The following is a 23,940-nucleotide window of genomic DNA, read 5'->3' as shown; positions in this document are numbered from 1 at the left end:
AGATCTGTATCTTCTCACTTTCAGCTTAATTCCATTGCTTCTCATGCTTCCATGTGCAAATTAGAATAAGAATGGTCCCTCTACACTGTGATGTCCCTTCAGATATTTATAGACAGCTATTAAAGGGGTTGTCAACTACTTTAAATTAACCCCCCCATGTATCCCCCTGGAGCCCCTAATGAATTTTGTAACTACCTTATGTTGCCTATACTGCCTCTGAGCGGTGCTATCCATGGCCCCTCACAGGCAGCACGAGATCCAGCACTGACAACTCATCAAGTGAGGCGTGACTCAGTGATAGGTCCCCGCAGTGGCTGCTGGGTTGTGGGCGGGGTTTTCCCACATCACACCCAGCATCCACCGCGCGCTTTCTCAATGAATGGGTGCGCAGTGGATGCCGGGTGTGACGCAGGTGGGATAACCCCACCCAGAGCCTGGAAGCCAGTGCGGAAGGAGGAAGAGGGACTCCCGGCTGCTGCCAGCACTTGACAGGATGCAAGAGCCAGCTGCAGCCGGGAGTCACGTGATGTCTGTGAGCCACCAGCAATAGCGCCGCTTACAGGCAGTATAGGCAACGTAAGATATTTACAAAATTCATTAGGGGCCCCAGGGGGATACATTGGGGGGTTAATTTAAAGTAGTGGACAACCTGTTTAAGTCTCCTCTTAGCCTTCTGTTTTGCAAGCTAAATATTCGCAGATCTATTAACCATTCCTTGTAACACATACTTTGCTGTCCACTCACCATCCTCATAAACATAACATTCATCAATAGATAATGCACCATTTTTATCACAGTAGTTCCAATGTATAAAATGCATAAAGCATTTTTAGTGCCAATATCAGAAGGACAGAATTAAGGACCAATCGCAGCACTAGCATATGGAAAAACAAAGAAAACACAATCAAACAGATCCAATATAGTATTAAAGTAGTATATCTATATATAAAATAGAATGTGTGTGTGTGTGTGTATCACCAACCAATCACGAAGCATCTTTCATTTCACCAGCGCTGTTTAAAAGAAGCTGAGCTGTGATTGGCTGCTATGAGCAGCAGTTTTCTTTGCAACCAATCCCTAAGCATCTTTCATTTCACCAGAACTGTTTAAAAGAAGTTGAGCTGTGAATGGTTGCTATGAGCAACAGTTTTCTCACTCGACAACACCTCAGCAGACACTGACTGGGTGAGAGAAATCTAGCATCCCCAGGAACAGGAGCAGAGAGCACATGACAGAAATTAATCACCTCCTTCTGTGCCCATATCCCCATCACACATCCTCCATCCCATAGGCACATCTTCCCTCTTAAAGGGATCTCCGGTATGGAAGTTAGGGCAAATCCCTCAGCGCTCTGATACTGGCCCCAGGCCTCTCTTAAAAGGGATCATTGGTTTGGAAGTCAGGGCAAATCCATTCAACGCTTTGGTTTTGACCCCAGGCCTCTCTTAAAGGGATCCCCGGTATGGAATTAGGACCGTTCCACTCAGCGCTGTGGTTCTGACCCCAGGGTCTCTTAAAGGGATCACTGGTATGGAACTTAGGACCGTTTCACTCAGCACTGTGGTTCTGACCACAGGGCCTCTTAAAGGGATCTCCGGTATGGAAGTGAGGGCAAATCCACTCTGCGCTTTGGTACTGAGCCCAGACTTCTCTTAAAGGGATCTCCGGTATGGAGTTAGGGTAAATCCCTCAGCGCTCTGATTTTAACCCCAGGCTTCTATTAAAGGGATCATTGGTATGGAAGTCAGGGCAAATCCACTCAGGTAAAGAGCACACAGTCATAAGATCATGTATAATAAATCTTACCCAAGTAGTTACACCGCAGCACCTGCACCCACCCTGGGTGTAACTACTTGGATAAGATTTATTATATATGATCTTACGACTGTGTGCTCTTTTTGAGCTTAATATTTGTTGGAAACCATGCAATCTGTACTTCGTTACCCATGTAGGTAATATTACTTTTTGTGTACGAGTGATCTGCATTTGTATTACTCCTTGACTATACATCTACCGTATGCTTATCTGCACCTTTTTCGGATGCTGTTTTTTTTCATTTACACACTTATGCACTTTGTTCTCCCTTTTCTCCTAATTTTTTGATGTAAGATTTATAATAAAATATACTACTTTAATATTATATTGGATCTCTTTGATTGCCTTTTCTTTGTTTTTCCGCTCACCATCCTCGTAGCTTTTGTCTGAACTTGCTCCATTTTTTCAATGTCTTTTTTAAAATGGGTTACCAGAACAGGACAGAGTATTCCAGATGAGGCCTGACCAAGGAGGAGAAGAGGGGGATAAATTACTTCATGTTATATAGATTATATATGATTTTATTAATACATCCCAGAACTGTGTTTGCCTTTTTTGCTTCTGCATCAATCACACTGTTGATTCATGTGCAGTCTGTCATCTATTAGTATGCCCAAGTCTTTTTCACACTTTCACGTTCCTTCCTCAACCATTTCCTCCCTGTTGGTAAAAATTAGGTCCAAGATTGCAGATACTTTTGTTTTCTCTTCTACCTTTTGAAAGATAAAGTTGTAAGCAACTATTATATTCCTTTTCTGAAATGCTGTGTTACTTCTACGCCAGATGTAATGGGACATACACCTTCCAAAAAGTTTAACTTTTGTCTCGTCAGTCTACTGAGTATTATCCCAAAAGTCTTCAAGATCATAAAGATGTTTTTTCGGGCAAAACTGAGATGAGCCTTTATGTTCTTTTTGCTCATCAGTGGGTTTCATCTTAGAACTGTGCCATGCAGGCCATTTTTGCCCAGTCTCTTTCATATGGTGGAGTTATGAAAACTGACGTTAACTGAGGCAAGTGAGGCCTGCAGTCCTTTAGATGTTGTTGTGGGGTCATTTGTGAACCTATTGGATGAGTCGACGCTGCACTCTTGGGGTAATTTTGGTCAGCTGGCCACTCCTGAGAAGGCTCACCACTGTTCCATGTTTTCACCATTTGTGGCTAATGGCTCTCACTGTAGATCACTGAGGTTCTGAAGCCTTAGAAATGGCTTTATAACTTTTTCCAGATTCATAGATCTCGATTACTTTGTTTTTCATTTGTGCTAGAATTTCTTTGAATCGTGGCATGATGTCTAGCTTTTGTGGTTTTTTGGTCTCCTTCACTTTGTCAGGCAGGTCCTATTTAAGTGATTTCTTGATTGAGAACAGGTGTGGCAGTAATCAAGCCTGGGTCTGGCTAGGGAATTTGAACTCAGCTTCCCAAAGATGTGATAAACCACAGTTAATTTAAATTTTAAAGGAAGGGATTACTTTTTCAAACGGGGTCCTGTAGGTTTAGATTTCTTTTTAAATTTTGCATTTTGTGTTTACTTGTGTTATCGTTTTATAGTTAATATTTAAATGTGTTTGGTGACCTTAAACATTTAAGTACGACAAACGTGCAAAAAAAATAGGAAATAAGGAAAGTGGCAAACACTTTTTCACACAACTATATACAGTATATGTATGTGTGTGTGTGTGTATATATATATATATATATATAAGCACATACAGTGGGGAAAATATGTATTTGATACACTGTCGATTTTGCAAGTTTTCCCACCTACAAAGAATGGAGAGATCTGTAATTTTTATCTTAGGTAGACTTCAACTGTGAGAGACAGAATCTAAAAAAATCCAGAAAATCTCATTGTATGATTTTTACATAATTATTTTGCATTTTATTGCATGAAATAAGTATTTGATACAATAGAAAAACAGAACTTAATATTTGGTACAGAAACCTTTGTTTTCATTTACAGAGATCAGACATTTCCTGTTGTTCTTGACCAAGTTTGCTCACACTGCAGCAGGGATTTTGTCCCTCTCCTCCATACAGATCTTCTCCAGATCTTTCAGGTTTTGGAGCTGTCACTAGGCAACATTGATTTTCAGCTCCCTCCAAATATTTTCTATTGGGTTCAAGTCTGGAGACTGACTAGGCCACTCCAGGACCTTGAAATGCTTCTTACGGAGCCACTCCTTAGTTGCCCTGGCTGTGTTATTTTGGGTCATTGTCAGGCTGGAAGACCCAGTGGTAACCCATCTTTAATGCTCTTACCAAGGGAGGGAGGTTGTTGGATACATGACCCCATCCATTCTCCTTTCAATACGGTGCAGGTGTCTTGTCCCCTTTGAAGAAAAGAACCCCCAAAGTATGTTTCCTCCACAATGCTTCATGGTTCTTGGTATTGTATTCATTTTAATTTTTCCTCCAAACACGGCGAGTGGAGTTGATACAAAAAAGTTCTATTTTGGTCTCATCTGACCACATGGCCTTCTCCCATGCCTCCTCTGGATCATCAAGATGGTCATTGGCGAACTTCAAATGGGCCTGGACATGTGCTGACGTGAGTAGGAGGACCTACAGGATTTTAGTGTGTTACTAATGGTAATGTTTGAGACTGTGGTCGCAGCCCTCTTCAGGTAATAAACCAAGTTCTCCCATGTAGTTTCATGCTTATTGCTGACTTTTCTCAGAATCTTCCATACCCCACGAGGTGAGATCTTGCATGGAGCCCCAGACTGAGGAAGATTGACATTCATCTTGTGTTTCTTCCTTTTTATAATAATTATGCTAACAGTTGTTGCTTTCTCGCCAATCTGCTTGCCTATTGTACTGTAGCCCATCTCAGCATTGTACAGGTCTACAATTTTGTCTCTGATGTCATTAGACAGCTCTTTTTTCTTGGCCATGGTGGAGAAGTAGGAATGTGAATGATCGAGTGTATGGACAGATGTCTTTTATACAAGTAACGATTTCGAACACTTTCAAACAGGTGCAATTAATATAATTAATGAAAGTAGAGCAGGAGGGCTTTCTTAAAGAAAACCTACAGGTCTGTGAGAGACAGAATTCTTGCTGGTTGGTAAGTGCTCAAATACTTATTTCATGCAATAAAATGCCATTTAATTATTTAAAAATCATACAATGTGATTTTTTTTTCTTTTTTAATTTGTAGATACTGTCTCTCACAGTTGAAGTGTACCTGCAATAAACATTGCAGACCTATCCATTATTTGTAGGTGTGAACATTTGCAAAATTGTAATTGTATCAAATACTTATTTTCCCCACTGTATATATATATAGATATAAGCACAATACCGACTTGTGGACATGGGACCCTCATACTACCCTTGTGGAGTCTGTTTCTGACAGATTGAGCAGACACATGGATATTAGTGGCCTGCTGGTGGTCATTTTGCAGGACTCTCGCACTGCTCCTCCTGTTCCTCCTTGCACAAAGGAGAAGGTAGCGATCCTGCTGCTATGTTGTCAGTCTCCTGGGATAATGGCCTGTCTCCTGGTGTCTGTTCCATGCTGTGTACACCATCCTAGGCCCCTTCCTTTAATAATGTCCACCATCCAGGGCTCCTTCCAGTAATAATGTCCCTCAACCTGCAGCCCTTCTTGTAAAAATGTGTCCCATTCTGGGCCCCTTCCTGCTATAATGTTCCCTATCCTGAGCCTCTTCCAGTAATAGGCTTTCCCATCTTGGGATGTAATAACTTCCCCCATCCTGGGCTCCTTCCTGTAATAATGTTCTCTGTCCTTCTGCTTCTTTCCAAAATATTTAATAAAATCAGTAAACCAGAACGGGCAATAGACGGTACAGAAATGGCAGGCAAGACTCACAACGGGGAAGGAACCAGATCAGAAACCAAACAAACAGACAGTAGTACATACATGAAGCAGAGGCACACCAGGGTCAGACACATTCAGCCAAGGATCAGAGTATAAACGACAAAGATTGGCCTCACAGTGAGGCTATAAAAAGCCTCCCAGGACCCAGAAAGAGGCCATCCAAATTAACCCTGCAACTACCTGACCCGAGAACCCAGTAAACCATTGCATGTATATAGTGTAAGTGTGCAGGTAATACAGTAATCACCAGTGACATTATGCAAAGGGCTCTGTATATTGTGTCAGTGTACAGGTAATGCGAGTTACATTATACACAGGAGCTCTATATAAAGAAAATTCTCCAAAGAAGCATTTTTAGTCCATTACTGTAAGTACAAGAATTATGCCTCATGTAGTCTCAATCAACAGAGACGACTCCCACTAAATTGGAAAGAAACAAGAGAATGCTGGAATCCAGATCTATCTAAAGCAGTGCAAAATTTTATTGACAAAAAAACAGGAACATATAGAGTAACAGAACAATCATGATAGTATAATAAAAGGGCAATAAATGAACGCCCGGAGCCCACTGAAACAGACAAAACAGCAACAAATAAATTTGTTATCATGTGAAAAGCACTCAGGCCCTTTGTAAGGGAAATGAATTAGGGCAGGTAAAAAGTGCTGGGGAGTCTGCACTAAAAAGAGTTAATCCAAAAAAAGTATACTGCACTAGACCCTGGCAGTATGAATCTATAGTGCTGTGGCAATGAGTATGACCCCCACTGATATCTAATTCGCTGTGGACAATATAATCTGTAAATGCAGCATATCATAGGGGGGACAATAAGACATCACCACCGGACCAGCGTCCCCGCAGTAGCGAGTGCAGTACCATCCAGGCAGAAAAACGACCAGCACCATATATTATATCTATTGCACAGATGCCCAAACGAAGGGGAAGAGAAATATCATTGTGTGTACATACCCATCATGTCCTGGTGCAAAGAGAAGCGCTGATTTGTGCACCCCAACACGTGTTTCGCAGTAAAAATACCGCTGCCTCGGGGGGCGTGGCTAGAATGTAAATAGGCCCTAGTTAAATATCCGGCCAGAAACGGTCATGTGATGGATAACAGCCAATCAGAGAGCCTGTATCACACATGTGCACTGCTGGCGAATGGGAGCACTTGTTAAAGGCTGCTGCAGAGTGTTCTGATGTCACCCAGGGGGCGGTGAGCACTGAGTCGTCACCGGGGCATCAGCCAGAACACTGAAGGGGAAAAGGGCAGTAAGCTGATCTCACGTGGGAGCGGCCGGCGCTAGACTGTTTACCAGGCAACACCAGCCCCCGCCCCCAGCAGTGTTAGTAACATATCACATCCATTAAATGAAAAAGTTCTCACACAGCAGTGCACATATGCAAGCAGCTAAGATCTATAGGGACATGATAAGTCCCAAAGGGGTAAATATCTCACAAAAATGCACATGTAAGCAGCTAGGATCTATGGGAGCATGATGAATCCCAAAGGGATGAATAAACATAGGTGGAAAGAAGAAAAAAGAAGAAATCCCCTTTACCACCTATATAAATTTACATATCACAGGTGCAATTAAATGTAATAATTTCACAACTGGAAAGTATGAAAAAAGCAAATAAGCGACATAAGAACATTGACCAAATATATTACAAAGGTATATATCATACATAAAAAAATGAATAATTAGATGATGTATTTCGTCATGAGTCTTGGTTAATTAATCTCCGTTAGTTCTTCACTGTGATCATGATGGATGGCGCCACTGAAGAACAGGGTCACAACTCAGACAACATGCGCCGCTGTATCTAAAGCCGGATAGAGGATAAATAGAATAAACAAAAAACATACAATCAGAAAAATGTTAAAATATTAAAACAGGGAAAATAAAATTAAAAAAGGGGGAGACACCTAAATTTAGAAGGCAGAACTGAAAAGTCTATAAAAAAGGTGAAAAGCGACTCATTTAAACCGTGTGGTGTCATGGTCCTAAGGACCATGATCCACCTGCATTCCTTCTGAGCAAGGAAGCGTTTAATATCGCCACCTCTGATACCACTTTTAACATGTTGGATACCCCTTACAGAAAAAGACTTGGGGTCACAATTGTGCACCATCCTATAATGCCTGGGTATTGTTTTAAGTTGTGTTATATCGGAAACTGTCCTGGCTGCCTCAATGTCACGGACGTGTTCTCGAACACGTACTTTAAGCTGATGGCTTTTTAAACCAACATAAATTTTAGAGCAACCACAGGTTGCGTAGTAGATCACCTGACTGGTGTTACAGGTTATGTGTTGTCGTATATGGAAAGTTTTTGTACCGTCAGCTGATTGAAACGATGATATCTGTGCGACATTTCTGCATGCCACACAGTTTCCACAAGGAAAACATCCCAGCGGGGGGCCACAAGTACCAAAGGGGCTCCTGATTGATGGGACGTAGTGAGAGCGTACCAACATATCCCTCAAATTGGGACTTCTCCTATATGTTATTAAAGGGTACTCAGAGACCACGTTAGCCAGTGAGGGTTCAGTTTTAAGGATGTTCCAATGTCTGTTAAGGATGTCCCTCATCACATCCCACCCCTCATTAAAAGTTGAAATCAACCTACCGCTACCCTGCTGCTGTTATTTTTTTGGGGTTTGAACGTAAAAGGCTTTGTTGGTTGGTCTTCCTAGCTCTATTAAGATCTCTCTTAACACAGCGATGGCTGTATCCCCGGCTTATAAAACGATCCCCAAGTTCATCCACCTGATGTTGGAATTTAGTTTCTGATGAACAGATACATCTGATATGTAGAAACTGTCCAACTGGGATGGCCCTAATGGTTGTACATGGGTGGCAGGATTGAGCATGTAGAAGGGAGTTAACCGAGGTGGGTTTTCTGTACACATCAGTCTGTAGGTACGATTGTGAGTCAACCTGTATCTTGATATCCAGAAAATCCACCTCGGTATTACTGAAAGTATATGTCAACTCGATGTTAAATCTGTTAACGTTTAAACTCTCCATAAACCCCTGTAGTTGTTGTTGAGATCCCTGCGACACCACGAACAGATCGTCAATGTATCGCAGCCAGCGCTGCACATGGTCCATGGCCCACCCCCCTCCCCCGCAAAGACCTCCCACTCCCAGTATCCCAAGAAGAGGCCAGCGAAAGAGGGGGCACAGGCCGCGCCCATGGCAGTGCCGCACTGCTGCAGATAGAACACATTCCTGAACACAAAAAAATTGTGTGTAAGGATATACTCAAGAAGTTCCAATATCAGATCACATATAGGGCCATCCCAGTTGCTGCTCCTAAGAAAAAACCTGAATGCATCAATGCCATCTTGATGGCGAATACATGTATATAGACTCGATGTCTGCAGTAACAAGGAGCATGTCAGATTCCAAGGACATACCATCAATCTGTGCCAGGATGTCCTTCGTGTCACAGGCATAAGAGGGAAGTGCTTCTACCAGTGGTGCACAAATGGGTGCACAAATAAGCACTCTCTTTGCACCAGGACATGATGGGTATGTACATACAATATTTTTCTTCCCCTTCGTTTGGGCATCTGTGCAATAGATATAATATATAGTGCTGGTCGTTTTTCTGCCTGGATGGTACTGTACTCGCAACTGCAGGGACGCTGGTCCGGTGGTGATGTCTTATTGCCCCCTTTCTGATATGCTGCATTTTCAGATTATATTGTCCACAGCGAATTAGATATCAGTGGGGGGGGGGTCATACTCATTGCCACAGCATTATAGATTCATACTGCCAGGGTCTAGTGCAATATATTTTTTTTGGATTAACTCTTTTCAGTGCAGACTCCCCAGCACTTTTTACCTGCACTAATTCATTTCCCTTACAAAGGGCCTGAGTGCTTTTCACATTATAACAAATTTATTTGTTGCTGATTTGTCTGTTTCAGTGTGCTCCGGGCATTAATAAATCCTTTTTATTATACTATCATGATTGTTCTGTTACTCTATATGTGCCTGTTTTTTGCCAATAAAATTTTATACTGCTTTAGATAGATCTGGACTCCAGCATTCTCTTGTTTCTTTCCAACAGGAGCTCTATATATAGTATATAGTGTACAGGTAATACAGTGATCACCAGTGACAATATACGCAAGAGCTCTGTATTTAGTGTCAGTGTATAGGTAATACTGGGATCACTGGTGACATCATCCATAGGAGCTTTATATATAGTATATAGTGTACAGGTAATACAGTGATCACCAGTGACATTATACACAGTACCTCTGTATATAGTGTTTAGTGTACAGGTAATACAGTGATCACCAGTGACATTATACACAGGAGCTCTGTAAATAGTATCAGTGTACAGGTAATACAGGGATCACTGGTGACATTATACACAGGAGCTCTGTACATAGTATACAGTGTATAATGTAAGTGTGCAGGTAAAACCGTGACTCACCAGTGATGTCTCTTATTGAAGTCCTTCATCTTCATTTTTCTTCTTCATCCAGCACAGACCACTATAATTTCTTCTGGCCAGGACTCGTCTCTGCAGAAAATAACACACAGTTATCCATTCCAGAGCACATTCCCAACTTTCTCCCCAACTTCTACATTAGATGAAGAAAATAGTGACATAGTGCCACCCTGCACAGTAACAGGATCCCCCTAAATTCATCATTTTCTATCCCCTTCTTCAATTCATCATCACTTGCCATCTCCCACCCCCAATTCATCAGTATTTGCTCTCCCACATCCCCATTCATCAATATTTGCTCTTCCCCACTCTCAATCACTTGCTGACTGCCCCCAGTTCCCCACCCTCAATTCATCATCATTTGCCAACTGTCCCCCTGTCCCCATCCTCAGTTTATCATCATTGCTGTCCCCATCCTCCACCCTCAATTCATCATTTGCTGTCCCCTGTCCTCCACCCTCATTTCATCATTTGCTGTCCCCTGTCCTCCACCCTCATTTCATCATATGCTGTCCCTTGTCCCCCACCCTCAATTCATCACTTTCTCTCCTCACCCCACACTCAATTTATCATTTGCTCTCCCCACCCCTACCATTAACTCATCATTTGCTGTCCATCATTCCCCACTCTAAATTCATTATTTGCTCTCCCCAACGCCCACCCTCAATGTATCATCATTTGCTGACTTTCCCCATCCTCCAGCCTCAATTCACGAACATTTGCTGACTGTCTCCATCCCTCACCCGCAATACATCATCACATCATCATTTGCTGACTGTCCTCTGTCTCTCACACTCAATATACCATCAAATCATTTGCTGACTGTCCCCGTCCCTCACCCTCAACACATCATTGCATCATCATTTGCTGATTGTCACCTCAATTCATCCTTATTTGCTCCCACCCCCATCTTCACTTCATCATTTTCTGTCCTCTGTCCCCCACCCTCAATTCATCATTTGCTCCCCCCCTAAATTCATCATAATTTGCTGATTATCCCCATCTCCGACCCTCACTACATCATCATTTACTGTCCCCCGTCCCCCACCCTCAATAGATCATTTACTGTCCCCATCTTCTATCCGCAATATGGCATTATTCCCCCCCTCATCTATTTAACGCATTTTATTTAAAAAAGGTTTTTCAGGCGTGCATGCTCATCCGAGAACTGAGTGCTGCTGCATGCAGAAGAGAGTATCAATGCAATATTTTGAGCTATTGGTGGTGACAGGAGTCGATTCCACACCAATTGGTAGCACATTTAGTTATGTAAAACATCTAAGCAAAAATTATATTAAGAGAATAATCAGCTTTACATAATGTGATGGAGTGGAGCATGAAAAGGTTCCCGAAGATGACGCAAGAACTTACACACTAATGCGGCTGGCTTTGTCACCCTGCAGACGATGCCAGTCTCTTGGGTGGATGATGGAGTAAAATCACAGGCTGATGAAACTCCCAGAAAGTAGATAGTGAAGAGGATCAGTGGCCACATGGTGATGGTTCTGCACAGAGGCGGCTAGTGAGATCTGCTTCTAGTGCTCCAAAAGGTACATAAAAAAAACACAGGAAACTACACATTTCCTTTGTGTTAGGAAGGGGCACAGGGTTATAGCCAGTTATTACAATTGCTGGAAATGGGCCACACAAAGTAACAGATAAAGTTTACAAAGCAGCAAAAACTAAATTATGGTCGTAGTGCATTTGGTCATTTTTTTTTTAATTTCCAAGAAAGTTCATTGAAAAGGTTTCCTAGAACTTTTGCAAAAGTCAGCAAAAAAAACCCACTCCAAACGTTACTATGGCTAAAATCACAAGGGAGGGTTTATTAAAAGCAAGTTTACAGTAGGGCGACTGTCTCACTAGCGATTTTATGATCATGCTTGTATGTACATGACCAGGTATTGTAAAGGTTAGATCCATTTAATTGAAAGGATGCGGAGGACATAGCTATGTGTTGGACTGCAAAGGCTACTTAGTCATGGCATCCTTGGGGATCCAGGACTACTAAAATGTAACTTTAATGTTGCCCTACATGCACATGACAGCTCAGCCTATATATTTTGCAGCGCCGGACTGGGGTTCCAAGGGCCCACCAGTAACCAGGACCCCACTTTTCAGCTACAAGCAAATGTGACATTATCCTCAATCATAAAAAAAAAAATGGGTAGATTGTGGATTTAATCTGCGCTGCTGAATGATTCAAGGTCCAAAACATGTAGCCATTCAATTGTGGATTTATTCAACGCGTTTCAAAGTACACGACCTCATCAGGAACACCACAATGTCAAGGTCATTGTGGTGTGGTGTTCCTGATGAAGAAGTCGTGTAATTCGAAACGCGTTGAATAAATCCACAATTGAAAGGCTACATGTTTTGGACTTTGAATCAGAGCACCATCTGTCTCTTCACCACCTGCCAAATTGCCCAGGCAGTCTGAGAGCCCTGGACAGGAGCCATCTCAATCTTTACTTCTGTTCTCAGAATCTGTTGGCTTGGAAAGAGGTGGCCAGCCAAGCAGCATTCTAGAGCGTGAAGAAGAGGGAGTATGCAGTGATGCGCAACTGCTTTGTCCCTCTGAATCAGAAGAGGCGGGTGGGCCAGTGCCTATTGTCAGCACACCTCAGTGCTCATCTGATGATGATGAGACTCAGTTGCCAATTTCTGGTGCGTACGGTGCTGGCGAGACAACCCAGGACCAGCCGGTGCTTGAAGAGGGGAGTGGAGATGATGAGGTCCTTGACCCATCATGGCGTCAGCCACAGGAAGGTGGTGGAAGCAGCTCTGAGGAAGAGATTCCACCAACGGCCAAAAGAGGAGGGAGAGGGCGGGGGCAGACTTGGTTGCCTGTAGCCTCCACTTTGGCACCCGTGAGGAGCAATCCTCTTCCAAAACACAAAACGGGCGCTCCCAGGACTTGCAGTGCGTGGTCTTTTTTTGACACAGTTGCAGATGACATTTGCTTTGTCAAATGCAAGCTGTGTCATCAGAAAGTGAAACGAGGGAAAAATGTGAGCAACCTCAATACCACAAATATGTGGAATCATGTGCGTACCAAGCACGAGGTGGAGTTACACAGACACACTGAAGATGTAGGCCAACCTTCAGCAGCACCTACCACCTCTTCAGCTCGTGTTGGGGCCTCTTCCTCCAGCTCACACACAACTGGTTCGGCTTCCTCACTGGAACGCCATGGAAGAACCACTGCCACTGTTGTCCAGAGACCCAGTGAAATTCCACCCACTGAACCACGTTCGCAGTCATCAGCACACTCCCAGGCCACTCACCAGCAATCGGTAGCACAGGCATGGGAGAAAAAGCGGCCATACTCGGCAAACCATCCCCGAGCACAGTCTCTGAATGCCGGCATTGCCAAACTACTGGCCCTTGAGATGCTGTCATTCAGGCTGGTGGAGACTGACACCTTCCGGAACTTTATGTCATTGGCAGTTCCACAATACAATGTGCCCAGCCGCTTTTATTTCAGCAGGCAAGCCGTCCCTGCCCTGCAAAAGCATGTGGAGGGAAAAATTAAAAATGCGCTACTAAACGCCGTCAGTAGCAAGGTCCACCTGACCACCGATGCGTGGACCAGTAGCCATGGACAGGGACGATACCTTTCCCTCACTGCCCATTGGGTCAATGTTGTGGAGCCGGGTACAGATCTGGAGAGTGGCTCTGTACGTATTCTGCCAACTCCAAGGATTGCAGGAATGCAGTCTGTACATATTGAGTCCTCCTCCTACTCTAGTTCCTCGGAATCAGCACTGCATGAGCCTGTTAGGCCAGATATGAGCACAGGTGTGGCCAAACGTCAACAGGCCGTCCTTAAATTAATTTCTTTCGGGAGTCGGAGCCACACAGCACAGGAGCTCTGGAATGCCATCAAGCAGGAGAGCGATGTGTGGTTTGTGCCAGCGAATCTCCAGCCAGGTTTGGTAGTCAGTGACAGTGGCCGAAATCTAGTGGCAGCTCTGGGCCTAGGCAACCTCACTCACATACCATGTCTGGCACACGTGCTCAATTTGGTCGTGCAGAGCTTTCTGAGGGACTATCTAGATCTTGATGCACTGCTGCACAAGGTTCGCCTAGAGTGTGCTCACTTGCGGCGTTCCAGCATGGCAAGATCGCGCATTGCATCTCTGCAACGCCGATTCCGCCTGCCAGAACATCGCATCATATGTGACCTCCCCACCAGGTGGAATTCAACGTTACATATGTTGGAGCGGTTGTGTGAGCAGCAGGCAGCAGTAATGGAGTACCAGCTGCATCAGGTACAAACAAGTCGCACTGTGAGCCGGACACACTTCACCATCACTGAGTGGGCCACTATGAGGGACATCTGCCAAGTTTTGTGTGCCTTCGATGACTCCACGCGGATGGCCAGTGCAGATGATGCACTAATCAGCATGACTGTCCCCCTCATCTGTCTGCTTCAAAAAACCTTACAAGCACTAAGTGAGGAGGTTTTTGAAGAGGTCGAGGATGAGCAGTCAGAAATGCCATCTGCTTCTGGCAAGTCTGCGCAACGTGCTTCCACACAAAGGCCCAGGCAGGGGACACTTAGTGAGGAGGATGACGAGGAGTCAATAGAGGAGGAGGAACACATCTCTCCAGAGTAGAGGTACACAAGGCTCTAGTAGTCAGTGTGTACAGCGAGGGTGGGGTGATGCTGAGCAGGCAGAGATGCTGCCTCAAGCTGGGGACAACGTTTCTGGTCTAGTTGGCAGTCTGCAGCACATGGTTGATTTCATGCTGCAGTGCTTGTTAAATGACCGCCGCATCGCCAACATTCTCCACACGGCTGATTATTGGGTGTACACCCTCCTAGATCCTCGCTACCGGGACAACTTACAAAGCCTCATACCACAGTTGAACCGGGAGCGAAAAATGCGGGAGTACCAAGAAACACTTGTGCAGGCCATCATGTTCTCCATTCCCCCCGCAAGTGTTGCTGGTAGTGCTTTTCAAAGCAGCCATGTGGGTAGAGGCAGTGGAGGAAGCTCTGCACAAAGAGGTAGCAGAGGCAGTGCCGCAGGACAAGGCAAGGCCAGTATGGCCCAAATGTGGAAAAGTTTTGTGGGACTGCCACAAACGGCTACACCATCACAGACGGCTCCAGTCAGCAGGAGGCAACGTTTCCGTCAGATGGTGACAGACTACTTGTCTTGCCCTGTTAGTGTACTCCCAGACGGCTCTTCCCCGTTCAAGTATTGGGTATCTAAGCTGGATACATGGCCAGAGCTTAGCCAGTATGCATTGGAGGTGCTGGCTTGCCCTGCTGCCAGTGTATTATCGGAACATGTCTTTAGTGCTGCAGGTGGTGTGGTAACAGACCGTCGCACGCGACTATCGGCCGATAATGTTGACCGGCTTACTTTTCTGAATATGAACAAGGCCTGGATCTCACCTGAATTTGCCAGTCCTCTTCCAGAATAAATAATTGGCTGGCAACAGGATCCAGGTCTCCTGTTGTGTTCATGTTTCTATGACCTGAACTTTATTTCCTGGGCTACAGCAACGCCCGTTGTTGCTCAGAAGTGCTGTCCGCACAGACAAAACACTCGCTCATGTGTAAGTGGGGTTCGGTAACGTCAGCTGATCCCCTGCTGTGTGTACGGCAAACTCTCCTGCTGCCTACAACTTCTGACTACCTCTGATTTAATATGTTCTCTGATTTGCCCTCTGTCTCCACTCTGTTTTGAGTATTTCCTCCGGCCTACAACACCGCCTGTTTCTGCTCTCAAGTGCTGTCTGCACAATCCACACTTGTTCCTGTGTTACCTGGGTCCTGTAACATCTGCTCATCTCCAGAGATGAGCACAGCAATGTCTCCTGCTTTGTCTACATTCCCACTACTTGTAGTGGAAATGTGGACAGAGCAGGAGACATTGCCTGACTCACCTCTAGGGAGAAGCTGCTGTTACAGAACCCCAGTAACACAGAAACGAGTGTGGGTTGTGCAGACGGCATTTCAGAGCAGCAACTGGCGTGGTTGGAAGCCATAGGAAATACTCGAAACAGAGTGAAGACAGAGGCCTAATTGGAGTACGTTGACAGTTAGTAGTAGTCTAGAAACAATCGCAAACTGCCACCAAGTAGGCCTCGGCCTACTACCTGATTTTCTCTGGGCTCCGACACTGCCAGTTGTTGCTCAGAAGTGCTGTCCGCACAGACAAAACACTCGCTCATGTGTAAGTGGGGTTCGGTAACGTCAGCTGTCCCCTGCTGTGTGGAGGGCAAAGTGTCCTGCTCCCTCCAAAGTCAAAATACCTCAGCTTTACACCTGGCTCCTAGTAGGCCTCAGCCTGCACCCTGATTGTCCCTGGGCTCCAACAATGCTAGTTGGTGCTCGGAAGTGCTGTCCACACAGAAAAACACACTCATTCATGTGAAAGTGGGGTTCGGTAACGTCAGCTGATCCCCTGCTGTGTGGAGGGCAAAGTGTCCTGCTCCCTCCAAAGTCAAAATACCTCAGCTTTACACCTGGCTCCTAGTAGGCCTCGGCCTGCACCCTGATTGTCCCTGGGCTCCAACAACGCTAGTTGGTGCTCGGAAGTGCTGTCCACACAGAAAAACACACTCATTCATGTGAAAGTGGGGTTCGGTAACGTCGGCTGATCCCCTGCTGTGTGTACGGCAAACTCTCCTGCTGCCTCCAAAGTCAAAATAACTCCGATTTACACCTGGCTCCTAGTAGGCCTCGGCCTGCACCCTTATTGTCCCTGAGCTCCAACAACGCCTTTTGGTGCTCGGAAGTGCTGTCCACACAGAAAAACACACTCGTTCATGTGAAAGTGGGGTTCGGTAACGTCGGCTGATCCCTTGCTGTGTGTACGGCAAACTCTCCTGCTGCCTCCAAAGTCAAAATAACTCCGATTTACACTTGGCTCCTAGTAGGCCTCGGCCTGCACCCTGATTGTCCCTGGGCTCCAACAACGCCAGTTGGTGCTCGGAAGTGCTGTCCACACAGAAAAACACACTCGTTCATGTGAAAGTGGGGTTCGGTAACGTCAGCTGATCCCCTGCTGTGTTGAGGGCAAACTGCTGCTGCCTCCAAATTGTAACTATTTCAGATTTAAACATTCTCTGATTTGGCCTCTGTCTCCACTCTGTCTCTAGTATTTCCCCTGACCTCCAACACCGCCAGTTCCTGCTCACAGTTGCCGTCCACGCATTCCACACGTGTTCCTGGTGTTCTGTTACGTGAGCAGATCCCCCAATGTGTGTCCGGCACTGTCTCCTGTGCTGTCCACCTTCCCACTGCAAGCGGTGGGAAGGTGGACAGAGCAGGAGACAGTGGCAGACACACATCAGGGGATCTGCTGACATTACAGAACCCCAGTAACCCAGGAACACGTGTGGATTGGGCAGACGGCTGCTGTACGCATAAACTGGCAGTGTTGGTGGTCACGTGAAATCCTGGAAACAGAGTGGAGACAGATGCCTAATTGGAGCACGTTGACAGTCTGTTGTAGCCTACAAACAATATAAAACTGCCACCAAGTAGGCCTCGGCCTGCACCCTGATTGTCCCTGGGCTCCAACAACGCCAGTTGGTGCTCGGCAGTGTCTTTGGCACGGGTACTGCCTGTTGCCCAGCCTGGTTCCAGCACGCCAGCTGTTTCCGAGTAGTGTCAAGGTCACTATGCCACCAATCCGTTGTCCTGTCGTCTTGCGGCCGGGTTAGCCGACTCTACGGTGCCTGCAGTTTAGGTGACTCCTATGTGGGCTGCGGGAACTGGCACTGAAGGCTGGATCCGTAGTGCCAATGGGACATGGACCCCCTGTAGGACTGTGGGTTTCGGTAACTGCGGCTGGCTTGCGGCCTGGCTACTTTGCTTTGGATGGGTACCTTCTGCTACCCACCCGGGTTCCAGCACTGTCAGCTGGTTCTCGCCAGAGCCTTTGGCCTAGGTGCCTCCATCTCGGTATCTGAAGTCCAGCACCGTCAGCTGGTCCTTGGTAGTGCTTTCTAGCACAGGTACCTCCTGCCTAGTAACCGTGGTCCAGCATTGTCAGCTGTTCCTCGGTAGTGCCACTGGCTCTTGTAGCTTTTGCTACCCATCTGGGTTCCAGCACCGTCAGCTGGTTCTCGGCAGTGTCTTTGGCACGGGTACTCCCTGTTGCCCAGCCTGGTTCCAGCACGCCAGCTGTTTCCGGGTAGTGTCAAGGTCACTATGCCACCAATCCGTTGTCCTGTCGTCTTGCGGCCGGGTTAGCCGACTCTACGGTGCCTGCAGTTTAGGTGACTCCTATGTGGGCTGCGGGAACTGGCACTGAAGGCTGGATCCGCAGTGCCAATGGGACATGGACCCCCTGTAGGACTGTGGGTTTCGGTAACTGCGGCCGGCTTGCGGCCTGGCTACTTTGCTTTGGATGGGTACCTTCTGCTACCCACCCAGGTTCCAGCACTGTCAGCTGGTTCTCGCCAGAGCCTTTGGCCTAGGTGCCTCCATCTCGGTATCCGAAGTCCAGCACCGTCAGCTGGTCCTTGGTAGTGCTTTCTAGCACAGGTACCTCCTGCCTAGTAACCGTGGTCCAGCACCGTCAGCTGTTCCTCGGTAGTGCCATTGGCTCTTGTAGCTTTTGCTACCCATCTGGGTTCCAGCACCGTCAGCTAGTTCTCGGCAGTGTCTTTGGCATGGGTACTCCCTGTTGCCCAGCCTGGTTCCAGCACGCCAGCTGTTTCCGGGTAGTGTCAAGGTCACTATGCCACCAATCCGTTGTCCTGTCGTCTTGCGGCCGGGTTAGCCGACTCTACGGTGCCTGCAGTTTAGGTGACTCCTATGTGGGCTGCGGGAACTGGCACTGAAGGCTGGATCCATAGTGCCAATGGGACATGGACCCCCTGTAGGACTGTGGGTTTCGGTAACTGCGGCCGGCTTGCGGCCTGGCTACTTTGCTTTGGATGGGTACCTTCTGCTACCCACCCGGGTTCCAGCACTGTCAGCTGGTTCTCGCCAGAGCCTTTGGCCTAGGTGCCTCTATCTCGGTATCCGAAGTCCAGCACCGTCAGCTGGTCCTTGGTAGTGCTTTTTAGCACAGGTACCTTCTGCTTAGTAACCGTGGTCCAGCACCATCAGTTGGTCCTCGGTAGTGCCATTGGCTCTTGTTCCTTCTGCTTCCCATCCTGGTGCCAGCACTGTCTGCTGGTTCTCGCCAGAGCCTTTGGCCTAGGTGCCTCCATCTCGGTATCTGAAGTCCAGCACCGTCAGCTGGTCCTTGGTAGTGCTTTTTAGCACAGGTACCTTCTGCTTAGTAACCGTGGTCCAGCACGTCAGTTGGTCCTCGGTAGTGCCATTGGCTCTTGTTCCATTCTGCTACCCATCCAGGTGCCAGCACTGTCTGCTGGTTCTCGCCAGAGCCTTTGGCCTAGGTGCCTCCATCTCGGTATCCGAAGTCCAGCACCGTCAGCTGGTCCTTGGTAGTGCTTTTTAGCACAGGTACCTTCTGCTTAGTAACCGTGGTCCAGCACCGTCAGTTGGTCCTCGGTAGTGCCATTGGCTCTTGTTCCTTCTGCTACCCATCCGGGTGCCAGCACTGTCTGCTGGTTCTCGCCAGAGCCTTTGGCCTAGGTGCCTCCATCTCGGTATCCGAAGTCCAGCACCGTCAGCTGGTCCTTGGTAGTGCTTTTTAGCACAGGTACCTTCTGCTTAGTAACCGTGGTCCAGCACCGTCAGTTGGTCCTCGGTAGTGCCATTGGCTCTTGTTCCTTCTGCTACCCATCCGGGTGCCAGCACTGTCTGCTGGTTCTCGCCAGAGCCTTTGGCCTAGGTGCCTCCATCTCGGTATCCAAAGTCCACCACCATCAGCTGGTCCTTGGTAGTGCTTTTTAGCACAGGTACCTTCTGCTTATTAACCGTGGTCCAGCACCGTCAGTTGGTCCTCGGTAGTGCCATTGGCTCCTGTTCCTTCTGCTACCCATCCGGGTGCCAGCACTGTCTGCTGGTTCTCGCCAGAGCCTTTGGCCTAGGTGCCTCCATCTCGGTATCCGAGGTCCAGGAACGTCAGCTGGTCCTTGGTAGTGGTTTCTAGCACAGGTACCTCCTGCATAGTAACCGGGGTCCAGCACCGTCAGCTGTTCCTCAGTAGTGCCATTGGCTATTGTTCCTTCTGCTGCCACTACGGGTTCCAGTACTGTCAGCTGGTTCTCGCCAGTTTCTCAGCCTTCTTGTACCTTCTGCTACATTTTCAAGATGAAGCTTTTTGAAATTGTCTTTGGTAATCCTTATTGATCTCCATGATGACGACCCTGATGACGATGACCCTGAAGACCACACCAAAGAAGACCAGAAATATGACCCTAAATAATAAGACCAAGAGGACAAAGAACATGAAGACAAACACCAAGATACAGAACAAAAGACAGAAGAACAAGAAGCAGAAGAAGCAAAAGCAGAGGAACAGAAAGCAGAAGAACATTAAGCATAAGACTAGAGTTGAGCGACTTTTGGTTTTTTAGGGTCGAGTTTCGTTTCGTGAAACCCGACTTTTCCAAAGTCGGGTCGAGCAAGATCGGACGATTATAGGGAAAAGTCGGGGTCGTCCCGAAACACGAAACCCAATGTAAGTCAATGGGGAATAAAAGTCGGCAGTGAGAGGAGGACAGGAAACACACCTACAGTGCCCATTTGAATGCCAAAAGCATCAATTCTTCTTACTTAAGCTTGTCAACCTTAATTAACTTCACAATACAAGTTACGCACTGAAAAATGGGGGTTATTTGGCTAAAGTTGTGGGGGGGTAGGGCTGGCTCCAGGTTTTCATGTGCCCTGGGCGAAAGAGCACCCCTTTAACACATACCACAACTCATCATGCTCCGATACGGCAGAGAAATAGCGGTATAGTACAATGAAAAATACTTCACTTTTTACATCTCATGACGAGGCCCATCTATTTCTCCATACAGAATCATTGGTTCCATATAATGTTTGAAACAGTATATAATGAGCTCCACATAATGCTACAGTATATGTTGGTCCCCATGGATGAAGCTCCACTGTCTTATGGGCCCAAATAATGCTCCAAACATAATGGGCCCCATTTCTAATGCTCTAGTGTATAATGGGCCCTGTAAATGCTGCTCCAGTGTCTGATGTCCACCTTTGGATTGTTCCAGTGTATGGTGGGCCCCATCTATCATTCTCCAGAGTATAGTGCTCCCCAAAAATTGCTGTCCCAACATTGAAAACAATGAAATAAGTCTCCTCGCTAGGGAATCCCTGTACTAGTCTGGACTCCTCGTCGTCCCCATCTTCCATCTCACTGCACAGTATTTCAACCTTGCAAGTGCTGTGATCCAGTGGCATTACCTTCCTCCTAGGGAGTGTGATGTCATGCTTGGGAGCAACGAAGGATCTCTCTAGCAGGTTAACTGATTGGGCAGCGTTATTCCCACGAGTCATGACCCTCCAAACAGCGTTCATGAAGGCAATGTGTTTGTTTTACGTGGGCAGTATGGTTGCAAAGCTGAACCTTAAAGGAATGTCCAGAAGGGCACCACCAGGAGTGGAGCCTACGGTTAAATTCGACTCCACCTGGGAAACCTCGACCATGCCAGCTACAGAACAGATGCACACATTGCAAGCTTAATTCCGTTAACGAACGAGACTCCGTCATGCCCGCGGTCCGAGTCCGGCTTACTAGAGGGACATGTGAGGCTCTGGCACATGAGATTGGCCAATAACTGGTGTGTCATGCCCTTACATGTCCGTGGCTGCATGTGCGCTACACTGAAAAGGCCAGCGTTTGTCGCTTACAGGTGCAGATAACCCGCTGAACAACGTTAGTGATGGGGATCACTGATTACAATTATTACCCGCGAACGATGATTTCTCAGTAAGTGCAGGTCAACCACAGTTCCGGATTTAGGCCTAACCGTCATTCCTGAAAAAATGAAAAACTTACGTGTGCAAACCACAGGTGCTGTAGCTTGCTTAACAGCTCGCCAGCCGTTCTCACGCCCAGTATGGATTACACGTGATTGCACAAAGGTGAGAAAGGGTACCGTATCCCCGGATAACATGTATGGATAGCGTACACATTCAAAATATATGTCTATACATCAGGAGGCAGGCTCAGACGGTGTTAGGCCCAGTATGGCTTGCAAGTGATTGCACAAAGGTGAGAAAGGGTACCGTATCCCCAGATAACATGTATGGATAGCGTACACATTCAAAATATATATCTATACATCAGGAGGCAGGCTCAGACGGTGTTAGGCCCAGTATGGCTTGCAAGTGATTGCACAAAGGTGAGAAAGGGTACCGTATCCCCAGATAACATGTATGGATAGCGTACTCATTCAAAATATATGTCTATACATCAGGAGGCAGGCTCAGACGGTGTTAGGCCCAGTATGGCTTGCACGTGATTGCACAAAGGTGAGAAAGGGTACCATATCCCCGGATAACATGTATGGATAGCGTACACATTCAAAATATATGTCTATACATCAGGAGGCAGGCTCAGACGGTGTTAGGCCCAGTATGGCTTGCACGTGATTGCACAAAGGTGAGAAAGGGTACCGTATCCCCGGATAACATGTATGGATAGCGTACACATTCAAAATATATGTCTATACATCAGGAGGCAGGCTCAGACGGTGTTAGGCCCAGTATGGATTGCACGTGATTGCACAAAGGTGAGAAAGGGTACCGTATCCCCGGATAACATGTATGGATAGCGTACACATTCAAAATATATGTCTATACATCAGGAGGCAGGCTCAGACGGTGTTAGGCCCAGTATGGCTTGCACGTGATGGCACAAAGGTGAGAAAGGGTACCGTATCCCCGGATAACATGTATGGATAGCATACACATTCAAAATATATGTCTATACATCAGGAGGCAGGCTCAGACGGTGTTAGGCCCAGTATGGATTGCACGTGATTGCACAAAGGTGAGAAAGGGTACCGTATCCCCGGATAACATGTATGGATAGCGTACACATTCAAAATATATGTCTATACATCAGGAGGCAGGCTCAGACAGTGTTAGGCCCAGTATGGCTTGCACGTGATTGCACAAAGGTGAGAAAGGGTACCGTATCCCCGGGTAACATGTATGGATAGCGTACACATTCAAAATATATGTCTATACATCAGGAGGCAGGCTCAGACGGTGTCAGGCACAGTATGGATTTGACGGCCCAGACTACACAGCGGAGGAGCAGGGAGAGGTAAAGATTGCAAATGCTGGGGCCCTGCCCAAGCAAGGGGGGCCCACTCGTGGGCGTCGGTACTGGCACTGGGCCCCTCATAGTACAGCGGTGTGTCTGACGGCGGGTGTGCACCACCACCGTCAGAGACACTTGATTGCACTATGAGGGACCCTGTGCCAGTGCCCGCGCCCAAGAGTCGGCCTACCCACCTGTCCAGGGCAACGGCACTCGCACGGTGTTGTGCGCTAGGTGGTGACCCCGGCCATGGGGGGGAGGCAGCACAGTTAGGGAGTTTTAGAAAGTGGCATATGTTGATGTTGGACATTCAGCTGATGCAAAAGGCGAAATAGGTCAAGTCCCAGGAAGAGGTGGACCAAAGCAAGCCATTTTTCTGTCACCCTATGTGTCATCAGGGGAAGGTGGGACAAAATCCTTGGAAACCCATGCATGGTTCATTTTAATGAAGGTTAGATCATCCACATTTTGGGTTGACAGACGGGTCCTTTTTTCTGTCAGGATTGATCCAGCTGCACTGAAGACTCTTTCCGATAGCACACTTGCAGCTGGGCAAGCGAGCTCCTGTAAGGCATATTGTGCCAATTCAGGCCAGGTGTCCAGTTTAGCGGCCCAATAGTCAAA

The 23,940-nt window shown here is 46.8% G+C and overlaps 1 long non-coding RNA gene across 1 annotated transcript; it reads right to left on the bottom strand.

Annotated features, from left to right (window-relative positions):
- Positions 1-6,143: 6,143 nt before the first annotated feature.
- LOC141089729 (uncharacterized) lies at positions 6,144-11,874 on the bottom strand. The gene is made up of 3 exons (XR_012232377.1): positions 11,507-11,874; positions 10,118-10,207; positions 6,144-7,487 (listed from the first exon to the last, which is right to left on the bottom strand). It is a non-coding gene; the product is annotated as an uncharacterized lncRNA (long non-coding RNA).
- Positions 11,875-23,940: the final 12,066 nt, after the last annotated feature.

Source organism: Dendrobates tinctorius, unplaced genomic scaffold (genome assembly GCF_039654945.1).
Source record: "Dendrobates tinctorius isolate UK_male_01 unplaced genomic scaffold, ASM3965494v1 ptg000047l, whole genome shotgun sequence".
In the NCBI taxonomy this organism is placed as follows: domain Eukaryota; kingdom Metazoa; phylum Chordata; class Amphibia; order Anura; family Dendrobatidae; genus Dendrobates; species Dendrobates tinctorius.
This window is presented reverse-complemented; position numbering and strand designations above follow the sequence as displayed.